The sequence below is a fragment of the Carassius gibelio genome, chromosome B22 (genome assembly GCF_023724105.1).
Source record: "Carassius gibelio isolate Cgi1373 ecotype wild population from Czech Republic chromosome B22, carGib1.2-hapl.c, whole genome shotgun sequence".
NCBI lineage: Eukaryota > Metazoa > Chordata > Actinopteri > Cypriniformes > Cyprinidae > Carassius > Carassius gibelio.
This window is the reverse complement of record NC_068417.1, coordinates 17,294,016-17,318,770: the sequence shown is the minus strand read 5'-3', so window position 1 is coordinate 17,318,770 and position 24,755 is coordinate 17,294,016. Positions and strand designations below refer to the sequence as shown.

The window sequence follows — 24,755 nt, the reverse complement described above, 5'->3', positions numbered from 1 at the left end:
ACTGAAGCTTGCTGGCTATTTGTTGCCAGTAAGTTACTGTTGATTTTACGTGAAATTTTTTACAGTGTGGTTAAAATTATGCCACCATCATGGAGATCAGTGTTTGCTTCAGTTGGGCTCTTGACCTTTGGTTTCTTATGTTAGATATTTCTCTGTAAAAGTACATGTGCTGTTATAAAACAGTGCGATCAGTGCTGTGCAGAAAACCGTTACTAGCTGGTTTTACATGATGAAGTAATTATTAGGCATCAGCCTGTTTATTTCCAAAACAATTTTATATATTTATTATTAACAAATGTTCAGTTTTTAAATAACCTACCTTGTGGAACCGTTGGTTTAATCACTATAATGAATACATTTCCTAATGTATGTAATAAATATACATTTTTTGAAATCTTTTCCTAATAAGACGCACAGACATCATGACCCAGCATATGAATCTCAACAATGGTGACAATCAACAAAACGCTTCAAGCTGAAGTGCATGCTGGGTAACACCATAGTAAAAACTCTGATTATGCACTGTAGCATGAATAATTATTGTAACCACTGTTGAGGATCATATGATAAGTGCTCATGTCTAAAATCCCAAGCCTGTTCAATTTTTTCCCCCAATAGTTAAGCATTACAATAATATTTGTTTAATAGGACTTTTTTGTAGTTCAGTAATTGCTGAACATAATTTAACAAACCAAAGAGAGACACCTTCATGAAGTTAATTAAAATGTTTTAGATGAAAAAAGGGCAATTCAATTTTCTACTTCAAGCTTTTAATTCAGCAATGTGTTAATGTTTACTACGTAACACAACCGCAAGTGTTTAAAAGCAAATTACTTTGAATTATTAAAAGGGTCAAGAGCCCAACTAAAGCAAACACTGATCTCCATGATGGTGGACTCACCACAATTATGGTGACAAAGTTTTTTTTTTTTTTTTTTTTTCTTCCAGTTGATTTCATCCAAGGCTGTGTCAATTGTAGTTCTTGTGTTTCTCTTTTCTTCAGTAATGTTGATTGTTAACAGCAGGTGTTCATCACTAATGCAGAATTATCATTTAATTAGTCACTTAATTATCTCATTGACTTTAACTCTTTGAGGACTTGGGATTTAACTTGAGACTTGTTTGTGACTTGGAAGGAATGACTTGATTCCTCCTCTGATGAAATCAGCAGCTGGGTTCATGGGTGGAACAAAAATATGGCAGGACTTTTACTTTCTGACCCCTGGACTCTCCACCTCTGTATACCAGTAAACAACTAATTTGGAGCCGGAGTGGGCTGGGATCTTTAGTGGAGCGGGAACAGACAGCTTTGAGCTGGGGTGAGGGTGAGGGACCAACACAGTCTCACTCCCTACTCGTCAAATGTCTGACGCATGGTCAAGTGATCTGGCGTCACTTTTTTGACGCACTGGGTATACCTTTGGCGTTATTTTTTAGACTTCTATATAACTCAGCAGCGTTTAAATTTGACGTCTTGGTTCAGCACACCGCAACGACACTGAATAAATAAAAATAAGTAATAGGCTACAAAAAAATTATATATGACAGAGATCGTTTTTATCTGGCCCTCCAACTTGTTTTTGAGGTTTAAATATTCTCGCAATCTGATATCAAAGTGATCTCTGTGCCAAAGCTTAGCGCGTTCATCAGTGGTGAGTTTAACAACACTCAACTGCAGGTAAAACAGCATTCAGCGGTGAGTTTGACCAAAGCAACACTCAACTGCAGGGAAAACGGCATAAAAAGGTGAGTTTAACAACGCTCCAAGGCGCGTGCAAGTAAGCAGTTTAACCGTTTTCTTACAACCCATTCTCGCTTATCGCTTATTCATAGTTCATCATCTCTATGAAATCACGTTCAAGAAGTCTCATTCAGCACACATCGCGATACTTGCCATCAGTTTCCATGTGCCACAGGGTTGGTGAGTAGATATAATTACGCTCTTTTAATGCCTGTTATAAAATGTATTCTGTCTTTATTAATCAGATAAGCGCCATATTGTTTACTCACTGTATTATATCAGTCATCTGAGGCTGTCTTTGAGTTTCATTGCGTTTAACTAAATGAACACACCTGCTAACTAGTGTGATTAAACCCTGTCGGTCACGTGACGTGCCATAGACTTTCAATATATTCATTTCATGTCAAAGATGTAAATTTGTAGTAAAATCATGGTAACCACGACACGTACAATAGCAACAAATTAAATTTGAAGTTAAAACCCAGGAACGGGACATTTACCATGTTTTTACCTCAGTAACTGTAGTTCTACTATGGTATATTAATAACCAATACAACAATACAACAGTACAACAGTAATTGTCGTTTTTGATGTGCTTTTATATTACAGGTATCACACATTTACTGTACCATGCTTTTGATACATTTTTATGTAAATCCAAAAAAAAGTAAATAAATAAAAGGACACATTTTTCCCTTCCTGCAGTTCATTCATATCAGTTTATATTTTAAATATTTTGCTCACAAAACATTATTAAAATTCTGTTTATAATTCTATTTTATTCTACCCCTCCCCCTTTCTTATTTTTATTATTATGTATTTTGTTTAGCTGAAAAGATGTAAAGGAAGCAGTCATCCCTGTGGTGTTTGTGGAGAGGTATTTTTTCAGAAATGGAGAAGACAGAAAGCTGCGGAGGCAGACATTTGCAGCAGTAAGTCTGTGTTGGTTTTACCTTTTTATCAAACTGCTGTTATAAATTGCACAGCATTTGTTGTTTCTTAAACTTTTGCACTGTCCAAATACCCACACTTGCCATCTTTGCACTTGACCAATCGATTATTTATTTGACGTATTTCCTATGTTTAGGCCAAGTGTTCGAGTGAGCATGGTGACCACAAGTGTGTGTCGAACTTTTCATGACCTGATGACAGTGGTTCCCAATCCTGATCCTGGAGAACCCCAGCACTGCACGGTTTTGGTGTCTCTCTTATCTGACAAACACACTTTTGAGGTCTTGGAGTCTTCACTGATGAGCTGATGAGTTGAATCAGGTGTGTTTGATCAGGGAGACATCTTAAATGTGCAGTGTTGGGCTTCTCCAGGACCAGGATTGGGAGCCACTGCCTTATGGGACACACTTAAGTGTTTACAGAGATTTTTAGTTTTTTTTTTTTATTATTATTATTCAACTTTGCATTTTAAAATAAATTCTAATTCTCTTTTCATTAGTCCCTATTACAGAGGGCAATTTAATTTTTGGGGCTTCTAATTAAGTGAAAAAAAAGCAGTTGCAAATGATGTACAAAATAAATATACTTTTCTGTACACCAAGAAAACATGCAACACTTTGTTTTACTACCAAATTATTCTCAGTATCTAATTATTATTATTATTATTATTATTATTATTAATAATAATAATAATATTTCACATACATTGGAAAGGTTTCCGTGAGCAGATCAATTACACTACTGATAACATTCCTTTAAGCATGTAATATTTTTTTTTAATAAATCATATGAATATAGCTTGCTATTATTGACTAGCTTTTAATAATAGATGCATTTAATATATAATTATACAGCATCTTTACAGAGGCTGCTTTTATGGTCTAAAAGTAGCATGTAATAATATTTCCTTCCTTTCTGTCTTTCAGGATTGTTTGCAGAAAATGATGTTCTTCTCGATCATGCACAAGGACTCACCTCTTTAACTCTTTATCTTCCCAACACACAAAGAAATGCTCCCTTGATCAGTGTTTAGACTTTGCAGTGCAATTTTGTTTTAGTTCTAAGCTTATAATGAATACATTGTGACCTTCCAGCAACCCATATATTGTATACAGAACCAGTGATCAAAACAATGGTTGAAAATAGTATTTTTATATTGATAAAGCATTGTGTTCTCTTTTTCAAGCTTCATACAGTAAACTTTACTTCTGGTGCTTTTATCATAAAAAAACAAACATCAGTTCTCATCAGGAGTTTTCGTAAAGGACGTATTCATGCACAGCCATCCCCTAGTTCCAGTCATGAAGTGAATGATGTTATTGTCAGTTTTATTTCTGCATTTTTATGTAGCAGGTGTTTGTTTTCCTGAGCGTTATCTTTCTTCCATTGTTCGGACAATCAGTGTTTATTTGATGCTGTGCTGATGGAGGTTTATAGATGATATTGCACACTTGACATGCATGTCTTCATGGTTTTTATTTTCTGAGTTTGAAACAGTGTGTTGTATCACTTTTTGGTCAAATAAATTCTCCAGTGTTCTCTGAAAGACTATCTGTATTTACTTTTTTTTCTTTCTTTTTTTTAAATAAAAGTATTTGCAAAGAATTTTTATTCTGCATAGTGGCAAAAACAACTTATTGACAGAGGATGCAGTGCAGTTATATGGGCAATTTGTCTTTGAATCAGTTTTTTTGAACTTTGTTTTTATTGCTAGAGTTCAATTGGTAAAGAATGGCAAATCACAGAAAAACAAAAGTGAATAATTTTTATAGCTTTAAAACAAAACATAACATGCAATTTAAATGTTACAAGCTAATAATTTGAGTAGAAAATGCACCTGTCTTTGAAAAAAAAATAGATTTAATGAGAGGAATCGGTTCGATAGAACTGCGAATGCTGGCCATGTGCTCATCAATATTGCCCAATTTTTGTCAAGCTGAAAACAATAATTAGCGCATTTGCATTATTGTTGGAGGAAGGTGTAGACGTTAATAAAACACAATCTAATAGGTAGCAAATGTTATTGATTGTTAACCAATCTATCCCTTCAGCCGAAAAACGAAAGACATCGGTCATAAATGGATAAGGAAGCGTGACGCCGCTGCTCAGCTTTGATATCATTGGCTGTCAATGTCCCTTGTCATCGCAGGGTTGTCTGTGGTTGGACTATCCTTTAACCCATATTAAACAGCGCATCGTGTTACAAAAGTACGTTTTGCTACTATTATCACATTAGTAATATATTAAGTCAACAATTAAGGGTTGCTATGTTGAGGAAAATTACATCTTTAGCGAGATCCTAACCCTAACCCTAATCATAACTTCGACGAACTACAAAAAACAGCCCCTAGTTTCGCCTTTCCATATATAGAACGACGGAGGCTTGTGGGTAATGTAGTTTAAATCGTTTTATTGACGAAATGAAATAAATAATATATTTAATGGAAAACTGGATATATGAATAGTTTCATTGTGTAAACCTCTATGATATAATTGAAAGACAGAGTGAAATTTGGTATTTTAGAGTGAGCAATATTTAAAATGGCTTTATGAAACATTTCCATTTATTTCTGAAAACTGTGCCCGACATTATTTTATCAGCATAGCATAAGTAAAAATCCTTCTGGTTTTCTCTTTGATTCATTAATTGGACTCTGATTTACAGCCATTTCAAATGTACAGTTTTTGGCTCTTCCGGGGGGTGCTACTGGGCCCCTGGGGGTAGAAGGGCAGTAAAACCTATATATATGTATTCTCCTCATCATGGACAACAAACTGAGCTGAGTCACATTTATGTCTGACAGTTTTCACAGACTAACCTTTTCTTATTCTTATGTCATGAGCAGTAAAGCTTTTGACAGGACATGGTGAGGCCATCTGATGAAACATGGCAAAATTAGAAAGAAATGATTTAATAATAAAAATTATAGATTATTTATTTTATTTTTGAAGTTAACAGTAATAAATATTATGGATAAACCTGCAACAACTTGCCATTATCTATTCCCCACTGTTAAGCAGTAATCAAGGACAATTTATACACATTGTGATACTTCACTATTCCACAAGGAATAATTCATGGAGTACTCAGAATACTATATATATTAACTAATTAGCAACAATCAGTGTAAAAATGTCCTCCTCATCCCCTTATCTTGGTCCTCAGATGCTGAACATCAGTAATGTGCATGTTCTTGGATTTAATGCAGTACAAGATCCATGTTGATCATTCCTGCTACATTCTCAGTTATCCCTCAAGTGTTTGTAACTATAAAGTAAATGGCTTTTCAAAATAATTCAACTAGTAAATCCCTTTATATAGATATATATAGGCATATTTGTGATTAAATATATACAATAATAACTTTCTGGTGTATTGTTGTTCCAGATGTCATTAATGTTTAAGCAAAAAATAATCCTGGTAATTAATATGTAGTTTTTCAAGTGTAGAATAAACCCATAGTAGCCTACAGTATCTAGTAAAATTATGAATTTACCAAGAATTTTCAACACACAATATTCACCATATTAATTTTATTGAAGCATAGACTATGAAGTTGATAAAGTAGCTTCAAGACAAACACAATTCAAGGAAAATAATAATGGATCAAAAATTCATTAATATCATAAATTAATCAGTTCACACAGATGAGTGATGAAATGTCCTTAAAAGTAAAAATAATCCATTCAGTCAACTGTGATACAGATCATGTGATACATATAAGACATGTGATACTGTTCCAGAAAATAATGATTCCCATCATCACATCTAAACTGGTTTCATCTCCCCATCATGATCTTCTTCTCTCGTGTCTGGAAACAGTTTGTGGTTGATATCCAGCACTGATGTGGTGTAGCCTTTTCTCAGCCAGAGGATCTCTCAGTCCTAAGATCCCAGACCTGGTCAAAGTGAAACAAACAATCCAGATGAAGTTGTTTAATGGACAGAGAGCTCAGCTTATGTTCTGTGTGATTTTAGCAGGGTGAGCAACTATGACCCTTGTAGTACTGTACACTTACCATTCTTCAAGCTGTTTTAAGACCTTTAGAGAAGGTTTTTCTCTGAAGACAATTTACCACATCCTCTTCTTTCAGTCCTTTCAAGAGCATCACTTGGTCAAAACCCCCCATTTGGCTGATGAGATCATCTGTACAAATTAAAATACTGCAATAAAAATTTCATTCTGCAAGAATTAAGGCAAAGGACTTGCTCATGAGACACCCCTTAGCATGTGACAGAAATTTTTGTCTCTATAATTAATCTATTGTTGCAGTAAATGTGTCTTTTTTCCTCTCTAATCTATCTTCAAAGTTCCTGACTTCTCTCACAAATGTGTTTTAGTGTAAGGCCTGGCTTCAAACCAATCAACTATCAATCCACAATTTATAATACAACATTTATGAAACAATGAAATAATGTAAACCACTTTTATAAAACTTGTATTCTTTTATTTAAGACAAACAGTTGGTGTTTTTTTTCTTTACTTAAAGTTTAAAAATATTCCACTCACACTTTGCCAACATGCTATAATTGTAATAGCTGTATATAATTTTTTTTTTTTATTAAGAATAAAAACATAGAAAGAATAAATTACGGCTGAGATGAACAGTCCTGTGAGATAAAATCATAAAATGCTGTAACACATAACACAGCATTGCACAGCATTGCTTCAACACACACATACCAGAGGACTTCTGTCTTTGTTTGGGCTTAAGATGGCCGTCTTCATTCCTCATGAGCAAATCATTTCCTTGGTCTTCCTTCTCTTCTGAAAAACAAGATAATCTTACTCTGTGTGCAATTAACATTGCTCATTAAACATATAATTAAGTTAATTTAAAATAAGATTCAGACCAGAGCATTTGATGAGTAAATGTTGATTCAAAAATATTTTAAACAAATGTACCTGGGAAGAGCTGATCATGGCAAGATTCGCTGAGACTCAGTAATAGCTCTTTTAGTTTTTAGGAAGGTTTGTGAGGGTTGGCTCTTAAAAGAGCTGTTGAGCTTGAACAGCATTATCTGCAAACAATCCTGTAAGACAAAAACAAAGAAAAATATTACTACATTACATGCATCTTATACATTACTGTGCGTATGTGTGTGTGTAATTATACAGCTATGTTCATATGAATTATTAAAAAAAATAATTACAAGCTAACAGGACTGTTATCAGTAGTGCACAAGTCTTAATAATGCCAAAGCGCAGTGCCCTTAATGAACACTAAACCCACATTATCTCCAATACCACTCAGGAGCTCTATACCAGGCTTAGTGTATCCCATCATGCATCATTTTTTGGAATAAATTGTGAGACTTTTTGTCGAGATCTCACAAGGGGTCACGGAAAATGTAAAATATTAATAATAATAATAATAATAATAATAATAATAATAATAATAATTAGATATTGAAAATAATTTTTCAATTAATTTATTTTAAAATGCAAAGTTGAATAATCAAACTAAAAATCTCTGTAAACACTTAAGTGTGTCCCATAAGGCAGTGGCTCCCAATCCTGGTCCTGGAGAAGCCCAACACTGCACATTTAAGATGTCTCCCTGATCAAACACACCTGATTCAACTCATCAGCTCATCAGTGAAGACTCCAAGACCTCAAAAGTCTGTTTGTCAGATAAGAGAGACACCAAAACCGTGCAGTGCTGGGGTTCTCCAGGATCAGGATTGGGAACCACAGTCATCAGGTCATGAAAAGTTCGACACACACTTGTGGTCACCATGCTCACTCGAACACTTGGCCTAAACATAGGAAATACGTCAAATAAATAATCGATTGGTCAAGTGCAAAGATGGCAAGTGTGGGTATTTGGACAGTGCAAAAGTTTAAGAAACAACAAATGCTGTGCAATTTATAACAGCAGTTTGATAAAAAGGTAAAACCAACACAGACTTACTGCTGCAAATGTCTGCCTCCGCAGCTTTCTGTCTTCTCCATTTCTGAAAAAATACCTCTCCACAAACACCACAGGGATGACTGCTTCCTTTACATCTTTTCAGCTAAACAAAATACATAATAATAAAAATAAGAAAGGGGGAGGGGTAGAATAAAATAGAATTATAAACAGAATTTTAATAATGTTTTGTGAGCAAAATATTTAAAATATAAACTGATATGAATGAACTGCAGGAAGGGAAAAATGTGTCCTTTTATTTATTTACTTTTTTTTGGATTTACATAAATATGTATCAAAAGCATGGTACAGTAAATGTGTGATACCTGTAATATAAAAGCACATCAAAAACGACAATTACTGTTGTACTGTTGTATTGTTGTATTGGTTATTAATATACCATAGTAGAACTACAGTTACTGAGGTAAAAACATGGTAAATGTCCCGTTCCTGGGTTTTAACTTCAAATTTAATTTGTTGCTATTGTACGTGTCGTGGTTACCATGATTTTACTACAAATTTACATCTTTGACATGAAATGAATATATTGAAAGTCTATGGCACGTCACGTGACCGACAGGGTTTAATCACACTAGTTAGCAGGTGTGTTCATTTAGTTAAACGCAATGAAACTCAAAGACAGCCTCAGATGACTGATATAATACAGCGAGTAAACAATATGGCGCTAATCTGATTAATAAAGACAGAATACATTTTATAACAGGCATTAAAAGAGCGTAATTATATCTACTCACCGACCCTGTGGCACATGGAAACTGATGGCAAGTATCGCGATGTGTGCTGAATGAGACTTCTTGAACGTGATTTCATAGAGATGATGAACTATGAATAAGCGATAAGCGAGAATGGGTTGTAAGAAAACGGTTAAACTGCTTACTTGCACGCGCCTTGGAGCGTTGTTAAACTCACCTTTTTATGCCGTTTTCCCTGCAGTTGAGTGTTGCTTTGGTCAAACTCACCGCTGAATGCTGTTTTACCTGCAGTTGAGTGTTGTTAAACTCACCACTGATGAACGCGCTAAGCTTTGGCACAGAGATCACTTTGATATCAGATTGCGAGAATATTTAAACCTCAAAAACAAGTTGGAGGGCCAGATAAAAACGATCTCTGTCATATATAATTTTTTTGTAGCCTATTACTTATTTTTATTTATTCAGTGTCGTTGCGGTGTGCTGAACCAAGACGTCAAATTTAAACGCTGCTGAGTTATATAGAAGTCTATCGGACTAACCTGCACGTTGAAAAATAACGCCAAAGGTATACCCAGTGCGTCAAAAAAGTGACGCCAGATCACTTGACCATGCGTCAGACATTTGACGAGTAGGGAGTGAGACTGTGACTGTGTTGGAGGGACTGGTGAGAGCACAGTCCTGCTTCCACAAAAACTGAAGCTTCCACATAGCAGTTTTCATATCAGTTTTTAAGACCTTTGTCCCTATAAAATAACACACTGTTTTTCCATGTTTAGGAGAGGTCTGTACACCATTAAACTGAGTTCAAATTTAACAAATGACATCTGAATCAGATTTGACCGGATGGAAAAGACTAGAGACTTGCAATCAAAAGATTGTGAGTTTGAGTCTCAGGCTTGCAGGAATTGTAGGTGGGGGGAGTGGATATACAGTGCTCTCTCCACCTGTAATACAATGACTTAGTTGCCTTGCTTGAACCCCCAACTGCTTCCTGGGTGCTGCAGAGCACAAATTCTGAGTATGGGTCACAATACTTGGCTGTGTGTCACATCACTTTGTGATTTTCCCTTTTTTTCTTCTTCTTCTTCTTAGCTTCTCAATTCACACTCCAGAACAGAACTACTTTATTTAACAAATGTTTGTCGAAAGGAAAAAATGCTGCAAAATGTCATTAAGTGCGCATGCTGAAGCATAAAAGGTGCTTTTTTTTTGCCATCAGCAATCCAAAATTAGTAAAAAAAAAAAAAAAAAAAATCCAATCTATATATGCCTTAATTAAATCCTGTGTATACTAGAGAAAAACCCTTCATATGATGGACCAATGCACCACTTTTATTAATTTTTTTAATGTTCATATATTTGTATTCATGCATTTTCATCTCCTGCCCCGTAGTTAGGGTGTAAAAAGCTACTAGCCCAAAATCAGCGTTAACCTCATTATCTGCTCTGTACTCCTCAGTTAAATGAGCTCAAACTGCTCACTATATTAATTTAAAACTATTCATGTGTGAACTGAGAACGAGAGTTGAATAGAGAGGATGTGGATGTAGTGAATGAGGAGTTCACTTTAACAATATAAGCCCCGCCCACCAGTGTCAATCACTCTGACATCATCATCATTCAGCTCCAGCTTCATCTCAAACATGTTTCTGTTTTTACAAGCTTCTAGAATCTGTCCAGTGAAAGTAAGAAATACATCTGGGTGTGTTGAGCTTTTTAAATTGCATTCAAAAAGCTTCTTTTGTTTTAGATTAAGCAAAAAAAAAAATTTATATTTATAATATATTACATTCTTTTTTAATCATGTTTAATATACATTTTTGAATTAAATGTTATTCAAAGATATGTTCTGAAGTTGATATGTTTCTCATTCACAAATTTCAATCAGATCCTATGATTGTATATGCAGCTGAATATGAGCTTTAACTGAATATGATCAGATATAGTTGTGTTGAAATCACAAACACCCAGGGACTGAAAATGGGCCTATACATAAAATCAGATTCTGTTTCATTATTCAGAGAATGAAACAGTGCAGCATAATTCTAAAACTAATACTAATTATAATACTAATACTAATACTAATACTAATTATAATACTAATACTTATTATAATACTAATACTAATACTAATACTTATTATAATACTAATACTAACACTAACACTAATAGTAATAGTAATAGTAATACTAATACTAATAGTAATACTAATACTAATACTAATAGTAATACTTATACTAATTCTAATACTTATACTTATTATAATACTAATACTAAAACTAATAGTAATACTAATACTAATACTAATAGTAATACTAATACTAATACTAATTCTAATACTAATACTTATTATAATACTAATACTAACACTAATAGTAATAGTAATACTAATACTAATAGTAATACTAATACTAATACTAATACTAATACTAATAGTAATACTTATACTAATTCTAATACTAAAACTAATAATTATAGTGATACTAATACTAATAGTAATACTAATACTAATACTAATACTAATTCTAAAACTAATATAAATACTAATACAAATTCTAATTCTAATACTAATACTAATTCTAATAGTAATACTAATAGTAATATTAATAGTAATACTAATTCTAATACTAATAGAAATACTAATACTAATTCTATAGTTATAGTAATACTAATACTAATAATAATGGTTGTGTTTCATTTGAAATATGACGTTTTAAATTATATTTATTACATTTCGTTTTTTATTGTTCTACAGAAAAGTACAATCTAGACTTTTATTTCAAGTGCAGCCATGAAAAGACTTTTAAATGCACTTCATCTTTTTCAGCACACGATGGCAGTAGAAGAAAATAGAAAAATGAAAAGTTGATAAGCCCTGTCTTGCATTGTAAATGTGCAAATTGTACAATAAACTTATTAAAAACTAAAGACAGAAAATACTTTTAATAAATATTGCTATTTTAAATTAGCAATACATTTTTTTCAGAACCAAGGACTTAAACTACTTCAGTCTGTGTGCACTGAATTTATTTAATACACAAGTTTCACAGTTTGAAATGAACTTTTCCTTGACTTTCAGATTTATTGAGATGCACCTGTATTACCTCCTAAAGGACTGAAATATCAGAGTGAGGAGCGATTTTCATATTCAGTCACAGGAGAGAGATACAGCAGCTTCATCAGGAGAGAGAGAAAGAGAAAGTGACCAAGTATGAGCTCTGCATTTATCCCATTCAAGTGAACACACACACACACAAACACGCACACACACACACACACACACACACACACACACACACACACACACACAAACACGGAGAGCAGTTGGGAGTTAGGAGCCTTGCTTAAGGGTCTCACATCATTCGTGGTATTTGAAGGTAAAAGAGAGCACTGTACATTCACTCTCTCGTCTCCCCTTCAATACCTGGTAACAAATAAAATATAATGTAATTAAATATTTCCAGCTTCATATGTTGTTTGAAAATAAATTTATTTTATCAAACTACACATATTTGCGTGAACGGCCTTCAAAGAAGAAGCAGCCCTGTGTCTCCAGATGTGTAATAACAACATCCACCAGCAGAGGAGATCATGGACCGGAAGAGAAGAGAGAAAACAACACACACCATGAGACATGATCATACAAGTACTGTCCTTCAGATATTATATATCATCTCAAAACAGAGGATTTAATAACCTTCACTATGAGTTCAGTGAGGAAACTGAGGTGCTATATAACAAGTCTGCTGATATTTCCTCATCAAACACAGATCACTGAATAATACACTCAGATTTTCACAGGAGCTTCTAGTGATGATGATCATATTAAATCTGGATTAAAATCAAAAACAGGATCAGCTGGTGATCACAAAAAATAATAATAATAATAAATAAATAAATAATTAAATAAATAAATTTTTAAATAGTTTCGTTTTCACATAACGTTTTTAAAGGGTTAATTTGTGGATTAATGCGTATTAGAGATGCAAACCGTTTAAAACGATTCAGTTCGATTTGGTGAACTGAATGATTCAGTCGCACACTGGATATCCAGACTGCTTTGATTTGAACTCTCTCACACAACAGACATGGAAGAGAAGACAATGCTGAATAAAGACATGGTTTTTGGACCAAAATGTATTTTCAATGCTTAAAAATATTCTAACTGACCCTCTGATGTCACATGTACTACTTTGATGATGTTTTTCTTACCTTTCTGGACATGGACAGTATACCGTACACACAGCTTCAATGGAGGGACTGAGAGCTCTCGGACTAAATCTAAAATATCTTAAACTGTGTTCTGAAGATGAACAGAGGTTTTACGGGTTTGAAACAACATGAGGGTAAGTTATTAATTACATAAAATTTTGCTATCTGGGTGAACTAACCCTTTAAGGCCTTGGACACTGTCAAATAATCTTGTTTTTCATGTTCAGTCACTAGTTGGCGCTCAGCTCAGCAGGTCTTTAGGAGAGATCAGAGCCATATAGAGTGAGAGTTGCGACAACTCCATTGACTCCAATGGAACGCTTTTTTTACAGCAATGGCGGCTCGTGGAGCCTCTAAATAGTTCCCGGAAATAGCAGCAAACCGATGCCGCGCCGTAGCGATGCAGCAGAACAAACCGTTTGCGACGCACTTTTAAAAGGTAAGACGTCAAAATAATACGATTGTATATTACCAGTACACCTAAATAACAATAAATTGTAAGTTAAAACCTTCTAGTAGATTATTACTCATTAAATGAGTAGATTTAAGGGATGTTATCAGATAACTAACAGATTAGGCTAGGATAGGAGCTGAATAAAGTTAGTAACGAACACCCTATTGACAATATAACGTGAGACAGCGGTGAGTGGATGTGGTAAAAATGAGGTTATAACGTTTGTTCCTTATTACACGTATTAAATTCCTTAATAAAATACACCCTATTGATATAAATTTAGAGTGAATTGAGTTAGCAAAAACATGGGTGGAGTGTTTTTTAGTCATTGTGATTCATTGACTATTACCTGTCTATATTATATAATAATACTGTATTATATACTTAAACTTGTTAGTGTATAAAAGTAAGATACTGTGGGTGCTGGTGGGGTGGATTAGTGCACAGCAAAATCCCCAGTGTTAATTTAACACTCTGAGTGTGGACTCATATAAACACTGAAGCAGTGTTGAGGTTAATGAGATAATTAAGAAGTTATTTGAGTTATGATTGAGCATTATTGAAGACACCTGATGTTTACAAGCAGAATCACCAACCGAGAAAATCACAATTTGTGTGTCACCATTATAGTATTCAGTGTTTGCTTTAGCTGGGATCTTGGCTTTTAACTTTTTACTTTTAAAGTTTGTTTGTCAAACCAAGAGCAAAAATCATCGCGTGTTGATGATTATGTTTTAATGTAATCGTTGTTTGACATGAATCACTGAACTCATTTACAGTCTTTTCTCAAAGTAAAACTTCCATATTGATTGTCACAGCTTTGATTCCACAATGAAAAAATCTGTGTTTTCTATACATTTTGTAGGTATCTCTTGCAAGTGATTCTGATTTTTTTTTTTATTAGAGAATTCTAATTTTAGGCACACACAGATAACAATAATCAACGTATGAATCTCAACAACGGTGACAAACAACATATTCAGATAAACAGACCAACTCTGAACATCACAAAACTAGATACAAAAAATGAACATAAAAACAGCAAAAATAAAATATAGTTAGAATAAAAAGGTAAAAAGACAGTTCAGCTCATAATTTATTCATGCCGCAATGCATGATGGGAGCCATGGATGAGTTTTTATTGGCTACAACATGCTTTTTTGATGGTCACCGTTGTTGTGATGCTCACGCTGATTCCTGATGTCTGTGTGTTCAAACAAAAGATTACTTTTTTACGTAGAACTAACTATTAAAAACATGTCATACTATGTCAGAAATTCTGGGTTGCTTACTTTTCTTTTTCACTTAATTTATGTATGCAGTAAAGAAACCTAAACTCAGGCATTCAAGTCACTCTATAACAAATAGCTCAAATCACAATCAATAGCACACATGATTGCCTCTGCTGTGGTCTGCCTGTATGATATAATTCAGTCACCACAGCAACATAAAATCTAAAGATAATAACTGAAGGGTCAAGATCCCAACTAAAGCAAACACTGAACACTATAATGGTGACACACAAATTGTGATTTTCTCGTTTGGTGATTCTGCTTGTTAACATCAGGTGTCTTCAATAATGGTCCATCATAACTCAATTAACTTCTTAATTATCTCATTAACTTCAACTCTGCTTCAGTGTTACTTTTAACACTGCTTCAGTGTTTATATAATCCACACTCAGAGTGTTAAATTAACACTGGGGATTTTGCTGTGTAGTGCCACTGGACTGTTCTAGGATGGAGCATCAGTGATGATCTTTATTTTTCATAGTGCTGCCTTTGCATTGTTTGATATTTTTTTCTTGTCTCTTTAATTTTGTTAATAGACCCAGGTAACTGGCTGATGGTTCCCTGAAATGCTGATTTGCTGCTGGTTGACTGGGCAGTGTCACCTGTCCCTGTCTCTCCTCTCTAGCCATGTCTTTTTTCTTCACTGTACTTTACCTTCTCTGAGTGTACTCGTTTTTTTTCTTCTTTTCCTTTGAAACTGATTGAGGCAGAATACATGGTATTGCTAATTTTAAATATTTAAAATATCACTTTACTTCAACTAGTACGAGTTTGTACATATTATATATGAATCACCTGAAATAATATAGCTGTAATCAGCAGCCATTTATTGTATGTTCACAGGTCTAGGGGTGCATCGTGGAGCAGGGCCCTCCTCTTTTTGACCACAGGACGATGTACAAAGATTGTGGGAATAGCATCTGGTCTCAGCCTACTCTTGAACTTTTTTAGTCATGACAAATTGCTTTGGTCATTTCTACAGACAACTTTTTTTTTGTCTACCCACTTACAGTACATATCACATGGTGGTTAAATGCACAGTTATAGGTAACACTGATGACTCCCTGCAATGTCTCACCCTGAGTCTCAGCTCCCTGGGTTTTGCAAGGCTTTGCTTGTTCCTTACTTCTAGTAAATCATTTTCAATGTAAAAAAGTGCAAATAAATTTAAGTATAATTACCTAACAATTTTTTGTTGTTGTAATTTTTATTTATATTTAGATTGCTCCTGCTGACTTGAGCCAACCATTATTTTCTCCTCTCTATGTCAGTTGGGAAGCCATACATTCGCACACCTTTCTCTGACCGAGTGGAGCATCCCCATGCAGCACAGCAAACCATGGAGGAGACTATGCAAGGACAACATGAAAGAAAGGACACATACAAAATGCTTGGCATGCTATTAAATTGATTAGAAATGTATTCATGAATTGCTGTAAATAGTTAATTGTATTTATTTGAATAAAAATACAAAGTAATCTCGTAATATATAATTACAATTTAAAATAACTGTTTTCTATTTTAAAATGTAATATACTCCTGTGATGCCAACCTGAATTTTCAGCATCATTACTTTTGAATGGCAGTGTACATGTTTGAATACGAGTATGCTTAAGTTGTTTTAAACCTGAATATATTGTGTACATGAATAAGTATTGTAAGAATTATACTAGATATAAAAGATATATTATTTATAATACACAATTATATTACTATATGTAATTGTAAGAATTATAAACAGTAAGCTTCATTTTACATTTATTTAACATGCTAATTACTGCTGCTAACAGTTAATTGACCCATAGTGCTGTGCGAGCTGAAAATCACCTGTCACCAGCCTGTCTCTGTACTACCTGAAAGTCATCAATATGACATTAGTTAACATGAGATCAGTGAAAAAAAGAACAATATGTAACGTAAAAAGGCAACAGCAACCCGTGTTTATACAACTTAACGTTAGCATGAAATACGTTTTTAAAATAACGGTAATTGAACACTAATCCTCAAATATTGCCCGATTTGATATTTTATAAACAATATTGCTGTAACTACATACTCATGCTACATACATATGTCGGTGTGTTGTATAAATATATAAAATAAATGCATTTATTGACTCCTTATTACCAGAAATCGCAGTTCTGTCACTCTACTCTTTCAGTTTGAATGGCCGCCAATGCACTTCCTGGAACTATTTGAAGTCTACACGAATCACGTGACAACCAAACATTTCGAACTTCCATTGTCGCAACTCTCTCTCTATATGGCTCTGGGAGAGATGTATTGTCTGTACAACAGTAAACTGAGTTCAAATGACTGAATCTGAAGATTAAAAACACACTGACAAGAAGATTGGTGATATAGAATAATTAATTTGAAATCCTATAATGATCAGCTCTCTGTGTGTGATGTTTGACCTTTTGACCTTTAGACTAAATCATTCACACAGTGACATTAAACTGTCAAAAATCTGAAGTGAGTCAGACTGAGTCATCAGGATTCATTTTTCTCTTCAGTCAACACAGATGATCCTGTACCTGAACAAGCTCTCATTATCTCTGAACTGTTCTGTCATTTTAAACAAATGTGATATATCAACATGATTTGATTATGTCAGATCTGAATGTTATTGTTTAGTAATAAAAACAATATTTTAAATGCACTGGTGAGTTTCTTCTCTGGTTTTCTCACTCCGTCTCTCTCACACGTTCAGACGCATAAACTCAGAAGAATCAGGATCTTTTTGGCTCCTGAGAGCTTCAGTTTCTTGAAGTGCTGTTTATCAGCATTTGTTTTAGCAGAAGTTAATTCACAATGTGTTTAAACTTGCAGTTCTGCTCTCATGAATACTTGTTACTATATTCACAAAAAAATAGATGTTTTGTTGATGTGAATGATTCAGATTGTTGTACTGAACTGAAATCTTCTCTTGTGGTGATTCAGTGACTGATGAAGCTGATGTCTGTGGTTTAGTCGGTGTGTGCAGTGTGATGATGGTTTGTGGGAAGAAAACCACTGGATCAAACAATGATTATAACATCTGAACAGAGATACTTGATCAGACCAAACATCTCTGGATCATAGAGTTCAACAAACATGTATGGAAAAAAAAATAGTCATGATAAAGATGAAACTAGATCAAAGTGGAAGACAAACTGAAGGAATGACGCATGTTCACACATTTATTTTTGTGATCGTGGTACTGTGTTCAGTTGTGTCTTCTCATTTCACACTCACACGCTTTTTTTTCACTCCTCTTTTGAACAGTTGAACAGTATGTTTTCAGCAAACACACCCGCAGACATTATGAGGCTAATTTTTGTCATCTTTTAAAATCATTTTTAAGGTTTGAATGTTTTAAGGTTTCATCCTTATTATTATTATTTTTTTTTTAATAATAGTTTTTGTGGGTGTATATTCTTGTTAAAAGTGTAAGCTATATGGACAATTGTAATTATAATAGAATTAAAAAATATATTTAGTAAACTTAATGAAATGGAATTGATTAAAGTAGAATATTGCATGTTGGGATGAAGTATATTTGATCAATCATGAGGCAAACGTGACCAAATGTGATGCATTGATCTAATCTTATAAGATAAGATATAAGATTAAGTCACATATAAATCACTTTGGGAAAAAGCATCTGCTAAATGCATCAGTGTAAAAGTAAAACCCCATTAAAAAGTAACAGGAGGACTGAGCTGACAGACAGCAGAACAGAAGCATGTTGTGTTGGGGTTTTGTCCCTGATCACAGTAATATGAGGTTGAAGAATAAATCTACATGTTTATTTGAATGTAACTTGCTTCTGTATTTACACAAAATGTGTTTTGTTCATGTAAAGCATTCCGATTCAGATCTCTTGCTGAAATCATCTCATGTGGTGATTCAGTGACTGATGAAGCTGATGTCGGTGGTTTATTGCTCAGTGGTGTTTCACTGTGGTTTGTGGAGAGCTGAAAATCACTGGACCAATACTGAACAAAAGTGGGGAAAAAAAACACTGCAGGACATTGGAGATACTTGATCAGGCCAAAATCTGTACATCATGGGGTTAAGAGACATGAATATAAAAAAAAATGTGTTAAAATAGTCGTGATGAGAGATAAAGATCAACCAAGAGCAGAGTGGAAAATAAACTGAAGAAATGACGAATGTTCACACATTTATTTTTGCGACCGAGTGACTGTGGTCAGCTGTTTTTCTTCTCAGCTTCTCATTTAACACTCACATTTGTTTCTCACTTCAGTGGTCAACATCTTCCTAGAACTGATTAACAGTGTGTATTCAGCAGAAACAACCACAGACATGATGAGAACAATGTTTGTCACCTTAAAAAAAATTATATATATATATATATATATATATATATATATATATATATATATATATATATATATATACATATATACAGGTGCTGATCATATAATAATATAATTAGAATATCATCAAGAAGGCCACTATCAGAGGAACCTGGGCTCTCATATCACCTGAGCAGTGCCACAGACTGATCGACTCCATGCTACGCTGCATTGCTGCAGTCATTCAGGCAAAAGGAGCCCCAACTAAGTATTGAGTGCTGTACATGCACATACTTTCCATGTTCACACTTTTCAGTTGGCCAAGATTTCTAAAAAATCCTTTCTTTGTATTGGTCTTAAGTTATACTCTAAGTTTCTGAGATAATGAATTTGGGATTTACTTTAGTTGTCAGTTATAAGCATCAAAATTAAAATAAATAAACATTTGAAATATATCAGTCTGTGTGTAATGAATGAATGTAATATACAAATTTCACTTTTTGAATGTAATTAGTGAAATAAATCAACTTCTTGATGATATTATAACTATATGACCAGCACCTGTATTCATAAAAAGCAGTGGATCTTATTTCCAGAGGCTCATCCTGTATAGATCTCTATTCTCAATGGTTATATTGCTCTTTTTGGATGCTCATGTGAAAGCTAGACACTTTATTCTGAATCCATTTTAACACTTTTTATACAAGAGATTTTAATAGTTAACACATTTTATATTAGATTTCAGTGTTTATAAAGCAAGAGATGAATGATGGTACAAATGCATATGATGTAATGTTTGATACTCTTTCTCTCTCTCCAAAGATCAGGAAAGAGGCCTAAAGAATATATTTAAATAATCTATCAAAACAAATGTATTTAACATTGTACACACTGTAAAAAATTTTGCCGTTAAATAACAGTAATTTTCTGGCAGCAGGGGTGCCAGTAAAGTACTGTTAATTTACAGCTCTTAACCATTAATTTACCGCTCTTATTTTTTAACAGTATTTTACCGTAAATTCTACCATGGAAATTAACTCCACTCCCACTGCTTCAAACAGTTCGAGTTTTTAAAACTAGCATTCCTACGATGTAAGTACTATGAACTTATTTCATTTGAGTCCACTGAGAAGGAATATTTCTTAATATAACGATGCAAACACTTAATGTGCAGTAATAAAGTAACTAAATACAACTAAATACTGTCAAGCCCCTGCAAATGATCCAGAATGCAGCAGCGAGGGTTGTCTTCAATGAGCCAAAAAAAGCTCATGTTACTCCTCTCCTCATCAGGTTACACTGGCTACCAGTAGCTGCTCGCATCAAATTCAAGGTACTGATGCTTGCCTACAAGACGACCACTGGCACGGCACCAACTTACCTAAACTCACTGGTTAAATCCTATGTGCCCTCAAGAAGTTTGCGTTCTGCAAGTGAACAACGCCTTGTGGTGCCATCCCAAAGAAATTCAAAATCACTCTCACGGACCTTTTCCTGGACTGTGCCCAGCTGGTGGAATGACCTCCCAATCTCAATTCGTACAGCTGAGTCTTTACTCATTTTCAAGAAACATCTAAAAACTCATCTTTTTCGCCTGCACTTAACCTACTAACACCAGTACTTTTCCTTTTCTTGTCTCTTTTTTTCCATTTAATAAAAAAAAAAAAAAAAAAAAAAAAAAAAAAAAAAAATTATATATACCTGGCTATGTGTTCTATACTAGACTAACTGAGACTTGTCATGGCACTTGTATTCTGTTGTTGTTCTTTTGTTGACCTGACTGCTTCTATTGTTCTCATTTGTAAGTCGCTTTGGATAAAAGCGTCTGCTAAATGATTAAATGTAAATGTAAATGTAATGTAAATGTAAATACATGACTTTTACTCAAATCACTGCAGCTCACTGTCAGCTATAGCACACATGTATGTGCTGAAGTACTTAACACAGAGATCATCACTGTATCAGCAACTCCACATTTACTGCTTTTATATAAAGCAGCAGAAAATCAGAATCTGTGGCTCATCATTGACTGAAGCACAGGCTCTACTCTCCAGCACAATGGTGAACAACCAAACTACATTAAACTAAACGATCTCTCTTGTGCAAACACACATTAATACAGTCAAGTTCAGTATTTACTCTCATTATCAGTGTATGACTTTGCCTAATTTTTTTTTATATGGATGTTCACAAATATTTTAGTTAAATTAACTTTTTTTTTCATTTGGTAAATCTGACGTTTACATTTTACAGTATATTACTGTTTTTCCTTGACTTAACGGCAACAAACTGTAGAAAAACACTTTTTTTGCTGGCAAACATTTATTTACGGCAAGAAACAGTAGAAAAACAGTTATTTACTGGCAGCAGGGGTGCCAGTAAATAACTGTTTTTCTACAGTTTGTTTCCTGTAAATTAATTACAGTTTATTACTGTTAAATTATGTTTCATTCTGTTTTTTCTTCATCTTAAATCTTTAACCCTTTAAACCCCACAAGAAAATCCTCAGTTTTAAATGAACACTTATAATGTGTGCACACTACAGAGTGTTAGAGTAACACTGAATCAGTGAAGTTAATAAGATAATTATGTGATTAATTGATGATTGAGCATAAGTGATAAACACCTGCAGAATCACTGAAGGAAAGAGAAACACAAGAACTACAAATTACTTCAACCACAGCCTTAGATGAAATCAACTGAATAAAAGAATACATCAAATCTTTCAAGATCTGATTAAACAACTACTAAAACAGCTTCACCAGATTCACATTACTTACCAGACTGACTTTATTTCTGTCAGATGTCTACAGAAGAACTTATGGAGAGTTAAATAGGTTTAGGTGTTTTTTTCACTACCATGATGGAGATCAGTGTTTACTTTAGTTGGGCTCTTGAACGTGACTTTTCAACAATTAAGGTTTTTTTTTTTTTTTTAACATGCTGTAACAATGCGCCTTTGGAACCTGTTATAGCAAAACAAAAGTACACAGAAGAAAAAAAAATCTGATGTTGTTTATAGATTGACAAGAACAAATACTATTATTTCTGATCTAATCCCATGTCTCTTCTCTTATTGATACTACAGCATAAGAAGGAACACTGCTGAGCCATAAGTTATAAAAGACTGTTAAGAAAATTTCACTCATAATAAAAAAAAAAAACCTTTGCTGAAATTTAGACAGAAACATCAAGAATCAGCGTATGAATCACAGCAATGGTGACAATCCATAAAATAAATGAACAGATCAGTTCTGAACATCACAACACATGCTACTAAAACTTAAAACAAATGCAAAATGATAAGCACATAAGAATTCAAGAAAATAAGTGAACAATTCAGGGGCATAATTTATTCATGCCGCAATGCATGCTGGGAGTCATGGATGAGTTTTATCCTGTGCTGGTACCCAGCATGCATTGCATCATGAACCTTTTGATTGTCACCATTGTTGAGATTCATATGCTGATTGTTGATTTCTCTCTTTCAGTGTTGTGAGGACTGCTGCCCAAAATATTTAAAACTCACATATTTCAACACCAAATTATTATTTGACTATTATAACAACAAATCAGTCTAGTAGATCATGCCTGACAGAAACAGTCATAATCAATTGATCATCAAGATTAATATTGCTGTAATAGATGTATCATAACGATACAAATATAGCAATGAAACAAAAGTTGAAGTACAAAAGTCAAGGGTCAGGAGCCCAACTAAAGCAAACACTGATCTCCACAATGGTGATGCTAAACGAAACTAACATTATCATCTACATCTCTGTAATTCTCAATAAGATCTTTTGATCTCTGATCTCTGATCTGATAGAAATAAAGTCAGTCCGGTTAGTAATGAGTGAAGTTGATAAAGCTGTTTGTTGATTGTTTAAATCTTCAGTTGATTTCATCTAAAGCTGTGGCTGAAATCAGTTGTATTTCTTGTGTTTGTCTTGTTTCTTTTTTCTTCAGTGATTCTACTCATTAACAGCAGCTGTTGATCAGTGTCTGAATTCACTCATTAGTGTTCATTCTCTCTGTCAGGTGGACTATATTAGTAAACTCATGTAGGGAATAGTGAATGAGGGTGTAGGGTGTGATTTGAAACACAGCCGCTGAGTGTCGACTTTGAACGTTGTTAATTTACGATATATAGCAGCAGGCTACCTTCTCGAAAACGATGAATATTACCCAGAATGCACTGTTTTACTGAAAAACAGTATGTTACTGTCGAAATTTGTCCGTTTTTTTACAGCGATTTTTAACAGTGCAGAAACAAGTTAAATAAATAATATATATATATATATATATATATATATATATATATATATATATGAAATAAAGATGCATACCAGATTTATCAGAAGAGATACACAAGACCGACAAAAATATTGATATTAACACAAACATAAATAAGACAATAACACTGCTCAGAAGCCATTTATTATAATCCATTAATATCACATTTTTAACCGGGATAATGTTATAATGTTTGATCTTTTGACCTTGTTTTTATTATATTATTATTTATTATGTTTTGTATATTCAGTAATATAGTCCTATACTGGCCATCAGGAGCACTAGCACACTCCCAGCGGGTCGATTGAGTAATACTGATCACTGAAACAAGGGAGATTTTACCCACATTATTTTTTAACATAAGAGCAGTGATGAGTATGTTGTATGTTGAGTGAATGAACGAGGCTTCCAGTTATCATAATTGTACAGAAACTGTCCACTTGTGATGCTTGATACTGTGTAACAATACAAACTTCATAATCACGGGAAGAAGGAGGTGGGAACCGGCGGAAAATCAAATAATGCTTTAATAATAAACATAAACACATAAAAGCGTGACAGCCCCTCACAGACGACTGTCGCACACAAAAAAAATCAAACATAAAATAAAATCCAGGTCTGGTCTGCTCTCGTCCTTCACTGTCATCGCTCCTCTTTTGTATCCTTCCGATCTCCTCCATGGGACACGAGACCGGTGAGTGGAGCAGGTGTTCCCAAGGCTATCGGCCGGCCCCACTCGTCACATACTGTTATTTGTTATATTATTTTATATTATTATTGATTATTTCAATCATAAGCATATGGAGCTCCTAAAGAGACATGGTGATGAAATAGATTTTTTTTTCCTAAGCTTTTGCACTCTCCTGCAAAAGTGATGTC

At 34.0% G+C, this 24,755-nt stretch overlaps 2 protein-coding genes and 2 long non-coding RNA genes across 11 annotated transcripts in view; 2 read left to right on the top strand and 2 right to left on the bottom strand.

Moving 5' to 3' along the window:
• LOC127988462 (uncharacterized) overlaps positions 1-24,755 on the top strand; it is a 523,986-nt gene that overhangs the window by 365,175 nt on the left and 134,056 nt on the right. The gene's annotated exons all lie outside the window — the stretch shown is intronic.
• Positions 1-24,755, bottom strand: part of LOC127988497 (hepatocyte cell adhesion molecule) — a 278,315-nt gene that overhangs the window by 210,760 nt on the left and 42,800 nt on the right. The gene's annotated exons all lie outside the window — the stretch shown is intronic.
• Positions 6,241-9,904, bottom strand: LOC127988524 (uncharacterized). Of its 2 annotated transcripts, XR_008161712.1 has the most exons (7): positions 9,536-9,904; positions 9,361-9,448; positions 8,609-8,711; positions 7,600-7,727; positions 7,378-7,461; positions 6,713-6,840; positions 6,241-6,592 (listed from the first exon to the last, which is right to left on the bottom strand). It is a non-coding gene; the product is annotated as an uncharacterized LOC127988524 (long non-coding RNA). The 2 variants fall into 2 exon arrangements; XR_008161711.1 differs by having other exon boundaries at positions 9,361-9,889.
• Positions 14,916-24,755, top strand: part of LOC127988549 (uncharacterized) — a 39,164-nt gene continuing 29,324 nt past the window's right edge. The window contains exon 1 of the long non-coding RNA XR_008161742.1: positions 14,916-15,055. This is a non-coding gene — a long non-coding RNA (uncharacterized LOC127988549). The remainder of the gene's footprint in view (positions 15,056-24,755) is intronic.